An 8,136-nucleotide genomic window follows, 5' to 3' on the forward strand; every position below is an offset into this window, starting at 1 on the left:
CTTGCGTGTTGTGTGATGCTCTGAGGCAGGAGCTGATGGTCAGCAGCTTGGTCACACCAGCAGCCCGTGGTCAGCAGCAGGACCTGCTCCTCCTGGACCATGGCCCATCCACTGCAGTTGTGCAACCTGGGCAGGCAAGAGGGATGGGCACAGGGAGAGCTCAGGAGAACCTGTTTGTTTTGTCCATAGGCTAAATGCAAAACCAGCAGGATAAGAATAGCAGCTCCCAGTATCTGCATATCAAAGAGCAGTAGTGATACCATCCCTTCGGGTCTAGCGAGGTTATCGGTGATACTGCACGTCCTTACAGTTAGGAGGAGAAACTGGTGGTGGAGTTCTCTGCTTCTTCAAAGAAATCATGTTTGTCTATACAAAAGAGTTTCTACTAGCATGTACCACAACAAAAAATCTAACCTCAGATGCAAGGCATCAGGTTTGTTTACTCTTTCAACCCTTTTTCAGTCCAAAATACTGAGCTCCAATGCAAACCACACTGCTGCTGCCACTTGACTAACTCCAGATGGATGGCATCAGATAGATTTAACACAACTTAAACCTCTAGTTTTGGTGTCCAGTCCTAATTCTGCTCATTAAAATACAGAAGGGAGATGGTCAATCTGCACAGCCTGAATAGTCTTTGTCTTTTTCTGTGTATGGGTGCATGTGCCAAATTATTATGGTGAGAAAGACTTGGATGGCCATGGGGAGGGCACAAAAATGCAACTGCAGTACTTTTGATTTCATTGTATTGAAAGAAGTTTCTTCTTTGCATTTTGGAAGAAGTCAACATAAGGGACAGACAACTTTAAGAACTGTGTATCTGAGTATTCTTACAGTACCTCAGTGGTCTGGGCCACCTGGAAGAGCTTAAAAGCTTTGTTAATTAGTAGTGATTGTCCTTGAAGCTGACTGAGGAGTGACCTAACCCAAGAGCAGAGTGATGACAAAGATATTACTCACTGCATCAACCACATGATTTTTTTTTTTTTTTGTAATTATAGGTTCTTTGTTGCTCTTGTCCTCTAATTAAAGATGTTGTACTAATTTTTAAAAAGTGATTGCTAGTTGAATTCAGAGCCATAAATATACAGCACAGATAAATACCAGTCGACTGAAGCCCACTCCTAGCTCATCACTCACCATTGTGAGAGTCCCAGTAGGGTTCTGTGGGAGCTCTTCCACTGCACAGCTGAACACAGCTTTGGCATTAGATTACAATCTAATGCAAAATGAAGTATCACAGTTCAATGGAGATCAAGCAGCAAATATTTGAGAGACAGGTTAAAAACATAGAACTCATCTGAGCAGAAAAAAAAAAGATATAAGGATATTTAGTAGCTTGAAATAGCTAGTACATCACAATTAGAAATGTGTAAATCAAACACACCGGTCACCCTGATAGGCAGATTGCACATCAGCAGTCAGCATTGCTGGCATCTTACCACATTTTGTAATATTTTATCAGAGGTGTCAATGTAGTTCTAATAGTTCATCTTTATTTTTTTGTTTGTTTGTTTATTTTTCTCCCTGCATGGCAAACCTCTTCACTGATCTTGCTTCTTAGGAGAAAAACAGTAACATGGGTAAGGAGAGAAATTCTTTACCATTGGTAAAGAGCAATGATTTTAATTGCACCCTCTATTTTTTGGGCTTCTGGAGAGCTTATTTATCTATTTATATGTCTATTTATTTATTTATTTATTTATGATTCATTCTTTCATATTTTTCTGGAGTGTTTCTGAGTGATAGTGGGCGATCCAGGAGTACAGGATCCCACCCACCCCTTACTCTTCCTTCTCAAACAGCAGAATCCTCCTTAAAGCAGCACAGATCTAAGTAGTTCGTAGTATCCAGGGTCTCCATGCCCCAGCACTCCTGTTTCTACAGGCAGAAAATGAGTGTTCCTTTGTTTGGCATGAGGGGAGCCTGAGGGGGCCCCAGGAGCCACAGCACTGCTGGTGTAGCAATTGAGCAGCAGGAACAAGGACTTTCCTAAGAGCAGAAAGATCACACTCTAGGGGTGAGCATCTCTGTCTTTATGAAATGTGTATTCTGGAGAAAAACTCCTGTTTCCTAATCTTGATTTTGAACATCTCCCATGCTGGGATCCTGTATTTTCCACTGTATGTGTTTAAGACATTATCGTGAGGAAAAATGACAGAGAAGGAGAGGAAGGTATCTGAAGTGGATTTGCAAAATTATTTTTTATTGTAGCTTTAAAATTTTTTGCTTCTTTATACATTCACTATTGTTAATTTCAGCCAGCAGAAGGAAACTGGGATGGGTTCTGGAGAAGGAAGAACTAGCTCAGGTGCCCTAGGCATGTTGAGAGTCTACTGTATATATAAACATTTAATTTATTTTTAAGATGCAAAGTCCTAAATTTAAATTGCCAATTGGTCTACAATAGTCTCAAGAATTCCATTATTAGACTTTAGATGGCAGTCTAAAGAACTAACACCCTGTCCTGGAACAAGGCCTGAGGTAAGAGCTTAAACAAAAGGGGAAAAGCATGAAGAAAACCAATATGTTGACAAGAAAGATTGTGTGAGGATGTTTGCAAAAAACACATCAAAATTTCATATTTAATTAAGTAATAGCTAATTTAGAAACTGGGATGTAAATGCTTCCTCCTTTGAGCGATTGGGTTTTTTTCCCAGCCACAGACGTTTTGCTCCAACATAAGCTTCATCATTTTCAGTGTATTGTCACTTAATGTTCCCTCACAAGATTTGTGTGGGTGACATTCCAGCACAAACCAGCTCCAAACAGATCTTCTAGCTTGAAAACAGTTTGTTCATATAGTTGAACTAAACTCTTTAGTAAAGTCAATTGTTGTTTTCCTAATTAATGTCCAGACTCTTAAATACCTTCATTCCAAAGGTGACAAATCGACTCTTCCAAAAGTCATAACACAAAGAATCACTCCTAGAAATAAACCAGAAAGGTTTTGAGTTGAGTCTTATCTCCTCCTTTGTGTAGTAATGCTCAAAGCCCAAAAGGTTTATCACCTAAAGACCATCTCAAAGTTGTAAGCAGACCTAAAAAGGATTCATAATAGTAACAGAAGTAGTAGTGGTAGTAAGAATTAAGATTTAAAGTATGTGTTGAGTCTCCATGTAGTGAATGCCATCAGATTAGTTGCAACCTCTCTGTTGTGTGACTCCTCCAGTTTCATGGAGCTGATTTCAGACTTACTGTTCCAAGTTTCTCTCAATGAGTGAAATGATCTGTCACTGGGTTTTATTAGATTTCTGCTTTTATATTTTAGAGCAGATGGCTGATTCTTTTTACCTGGAGAGCTGCCACTTTCTTTAGATGCATTTGGGCTTTATGGTAGTCTCATTTATCTGTTTATTTGAGAAATAAGTAACCTAAATTGCAAATGTGTTATAATTTCACTGACCTCAGAAAAGCTGATAGAGTTCCTGAATTTTGTTGAAAAAATAAAAACAACCCCACAAAGAGAAAATAATTTAATCCACCGGTAGCTGGACTGCTGGCCATGAAACAGCAAGTCCAGGTCTTTATTAGTTCTGGCATCTGTGATCATGGAATCATAACATGGTTTAGGTTGGAAGGGACCTTAAAGCTCATCTAGTTCCTGTCCCCTTGTCACGGGCAGGGAACCTTTCACTAGACCAGGCTGCTCAGAGCACAATCCAACCTGGCCTGGAATAGTTTCATGGCCAGTTGCTGGATATTCTGCTTTACCTTTCATCTTGCAGACATACATCAGAAATAAACTTGCCCTGTGCAGCCATTCACCTGTATTTATGTCTAGGTTTCTTATTTGCCTTTTATCAGCTTGTATTCCTGAACTGAAATTCCTTCATGTTTGTTTTTCACCACATTGTACTGACAGCACCACAGCTACTTCTGTCCTGCCTGAATGATTCTGCACTGGCTCACTGCAAAGTTGCTGGATCTCCCTTGCTTGGACTGGGTTTGTGTTGGTGACTCAGCCAGAGGTATTTTCTTGCTTTTCTATGGCCACAGTTTCAGGTTAGCAATAAGTAAGTAAGACTTACAGAGAAGAACATGTGGTTTGTAAAGCCACTTTCATAGCCAGCAGTGACTACAGATGAAGTTTCTCTCTGAGTACTTGAGCTCTGACCTGCAGCCCATGGAAGGAGAGGTCTTGTGCTTGACCTTGTGAACCTCCCTCTCTGCTTCTACCTCACTGATGGGAATAAAACAAATTTTGCCTCAGTCAAACATGCTTGTGAAAATGTCCTCTGCCTTCTACAGTGCTGTTCAATGAAGTATGAATGATCTTTCTAAATTCTGCTCCTGTGGGTTGCCCTTTGCTTGAGTGCTGATGCCCTTACAAGCTCCAGGTTTTCCATAGAATCCATGCAGGCACTATGGCTCTGCTGAAGAATTCACACAAATCCTAGGCCTGTCAATAGGAGTGAATCAGTATCTTAATTAATTAGCTATTTATGCTCCCCTTGGCACACTGCTAAAAGGGAATCCTCTAGTAGGGTAGCTGGCACTGAGTTCAAGCTGACTGGTATTTCTTGGTGAAGACAAACCACAATTTGCCTGTGTGGTACAGAGAACTAATTTCAAGTGTGCAAGAAAACTGTATAATCCAGGCCATTTATTTTCTTTTTTTCTTTTCTTTTTTCTTTTCTTTTTTTAACTGACTAGGGAATCCCCATTTTATCCTTTTTACACAAATTTAGCATTAAAGTTTCTGTTTTCTCTAATCCCCATGGACCTCCTGTCAGCGTGGAATATACATCTATTTCTTTTCTTTTTGATCTTAACACTTGTAAGTAATAAATAATTGATTGCCCAAGGAATTCTGGGAATATATTCAGCCTTAAATTGAGCACTAAACTATTTGCAAATGTGCTTAGGCACTAGTCCAAAAGATACATCAAAAGAATGTCAATGGATATTGGGAAGTGAAGTGCCATCATATGTTGGAATTAGGAAGCATAAAATATAAGTAGAGAGATAACCCTGTCAGATCTGCTGCCAGCAGTAATAGAAAAAGGTATGTTTTTATAGAAGGCTGTAAACTGTTGTTCAAGCCACACTGGACTTTTACCTCACTCCAGACCCTATTCAGGGAATGCCTTGTTTTTGTCTGTTGTCTTTAAACCGGGACTCGACAGTGCTCTCATCCCAGAGATACCTAAAGCTGAGCCTGAACAGCCTGTGAGCTCCATCTGTCAGAGAGACCTGGGGTACATTTCCTGCAGTGACTGCCCATCTTTGGCACTGCAGACAGGTTTTCTGTGGCACTCTGATTTCACCATGGCTCCAAGCCCCCACAGAAGCCTGCTCAGTAAAGTGACCAAGTCTGTCCCCCTGTGGGTAAACTGTTTGTAGGCTCTGAGCTAACCTCACTGCACCTGCACTGCTGTGCTTGCAGCAGGACCATACCCCAATATCTGGATATCTGTGAATAAATTTAAGAGTTGTGTAATGTTGGCCTTGCCACTACCCCTGAAGCTCTGCTCTTCATGGAGCACATCCTTTGGAAATCCACTTGGAAACACACAAATGATAAGATGGTAATGACAAGGAAGAGTGAGGATGGATTTATTTACCAAAGGTAAATTGTTCTTGACCAGCCTGGTTGCTTTTTATGGTGAAATGACTGGCTAAAAAGATGAGAAAATGGATGTAATACATTATCTCTTCAGTAAGGCTTCTATAGCATCCTTATCTGGAAGATGAGGAAGTACAGCTTGGATGAACAGACTGTTAGATCAGTTGAACACAGACTGGACCATGAGTTTGAAGAACAGTTATCAACAGCCCAAAACTCAGTAGCTGTGTACCCCAAGATTGGTGCTGTTCAATATTTTCATTGTGATCAGTGAGAATGCAAATTCTAAAAACCTGTGTATGATGCTAACCTAAGGGAAATGATCAGCACCCTGAACAACAGAGGTTCAGTCCAGAGTGACTGAAAACACCTGTGGATGGGACCTTAAGACATTCAGTAATGTGTGTGAAGCCTGGTACCTGGAGCAGAATAATCTCATGCAGCAACACAAACTGGAAACTTACTGTGAAATGTGGAAACTCAGAGCAAATTCAAGGGCAAGGGCTACTGTTTTCATCTTGGGAGATTGCAACTGGACATTAGCAGAATTTCTTCAGTAGGAGGACAGTATAGCACTGGAATACATTTTTTGGAAGAGTGGTGAAATCTTGGTCCTTGAAGGTTTTCAAGATTCAGCCAAATAAATCCATGTCTGGTTTGATTTATAGTTGGTGACAGTCTGGCTTTGAGTGGGAGTTTGGTTCAAAGGGCCTTCAGCAGCTTACTCCTGTTTCTCTGATTCTGCAATCCTTGTTTCCACACAGCACCCTGAGGAGTCTCAGGTGAGTTTGCCTGTGACCTGCCTGGGTCTGTAGGGTTTTCCTTGCTTAGAAGTTTCTCAGAAGTTCCAATCTGTGCAAACTGGACATCTGTGACCATGGCTATGGATCAAAGATGGCTTTGCAATGGCTTTTTCAGAGCCTTTTCAGTCTCCTGGTACTGTGGAAAGCTGCATTATCCATGATGGATGTTACATCAGCCTCAGAGAGTCTCTCTCTTGTGTAAGGCAGCTGGGATTACTTGCTGTGAAGTTGCACATGTGGAGAGTTGCAGGGGACATCCTGCACCCTGGCATGCTTGTAGTTCTTCTGTCACAAGGATGGAAGATGGTCATGGAAGCAACAGCAACATGGAATTGAGTCAGCCAACAGTTTAACAATCTGTAGTTCTCCTATCAGAGAATAAAGTCTGGCAGAAAACAAAAATTCTCTTGTGGACTCTCTTGGCTGAATAAAAATGGGTTGAATGGATATCTCATCTTCAAAATCTCCAGGCAGAAGTGTTTTAGAAGTGCTGAGACATCATAGGTTAACAATTCGAGTGTGAAAGCTGCCCCATGAAACATTTTTTCTGATCTTAACATTAAATACACTAAGATATTTGAATGAAAGGAGGCCATAGTTAAAGTGAAGGATTTAAAAAATGTTCTTGTTAGCTCGGCTCACTGGTGAATTAGAGTACAAGACTTTGCTCTTTGGGTTTTGAAATACTGAAACTCCCCTAGGATGGGAAACCTCCTCCTACTGTTTGTTAAAGAAAATAGCCATCTAATATTCTGTTAGGTTAGATGGCTTGTCATGGCCTGGGAACATTATCCTGTGTTTTGATTTCCTATATGCATTGTGTCCTGACACCACTGCAAAAATTCACTTTGGGATAAGTAGCATTTCTCTAATTTTTAACTGTATTCACTTTGCTTGTGATCATACCTATTTCAATGCTCGATTGTCTGCACATGCTCTCACAATAAACTGCTGAGAGGAATGTTCACTGAAGCAGCAAATTTCTAAGGCAACATTCAAATATAGCTGCAATAAATAATTCTAAATAAGTATATTAAAAATATATATAAATCACATTTTTTCCCATGAACTGTATGTTCTGTGTACTCACATAAGCAGTGATGGCCTGAATCTTCTGATGGTGCATGTTGCAACAAACTTGCTGAGGGATAGGTTACAAAAAGAGTTCCTCTTATAGAAACATTTGGAAAACAAGTTAAAACTGTGGTTTGGTAACCGTAGTCTCTGGAGGGAAAAGTGTGTGACAACGTCCTTTCTCTTCAAATGGACTTTTCTGACATACTTTCTCAGCTTATGTAGATCATGAAAACACGTTCACCTCTTTCACTGCCATAACCTGTGATGATCCGTGCAGCAGTGAACAGTGTTCTATTGAACCATTAAGCACTGCACTAAATCTTAAATTACCTGAGTAATTTGAAATTTTCAGTGTGCAGGCTAAGGTTGCAATTGCCTGATTGCTTTAAAACAACAGAAACTCAAGCTGCTCCAGGAAGATGTGAACCCTGTCTGGGCTGCAGGTCCTTGCTGTCTCCTTTGGGCTCTGCTGGTGGTCGTGCACTGAACCAGGTCAGCCTTGCAATGCTGCTGGGACCTGATGGAGCTGAGAGGAAGGGTGGTACCCCAGTTTGGGTGCTCAATTCCCTGGTGCAGAGATGGCATCATGAAACCAGAAGTGAGAGAGGCCAGGCCACGCTTCTGTATTTAGGTTGGCAAAAAGTGACTACTACAGTTGTAGGGATACCTCAAAACACTGTTAAATCT

This window comes from Agelaius tricolor, unplaced genomic scaffold (assembly GCF_023055355.1).
Source record: "Agelaius tricolor isolate 1412-34295 unplaced genomic scaffold, bAgeTri1.0.p SCAF_6, whole genome shotgun sequence".
Lineage (NCBI taxonomy): Eukaryota > Metazoa > Chordata > Aves > Passeriformes > Icteridae > Agelaius > Agelaius tricolor.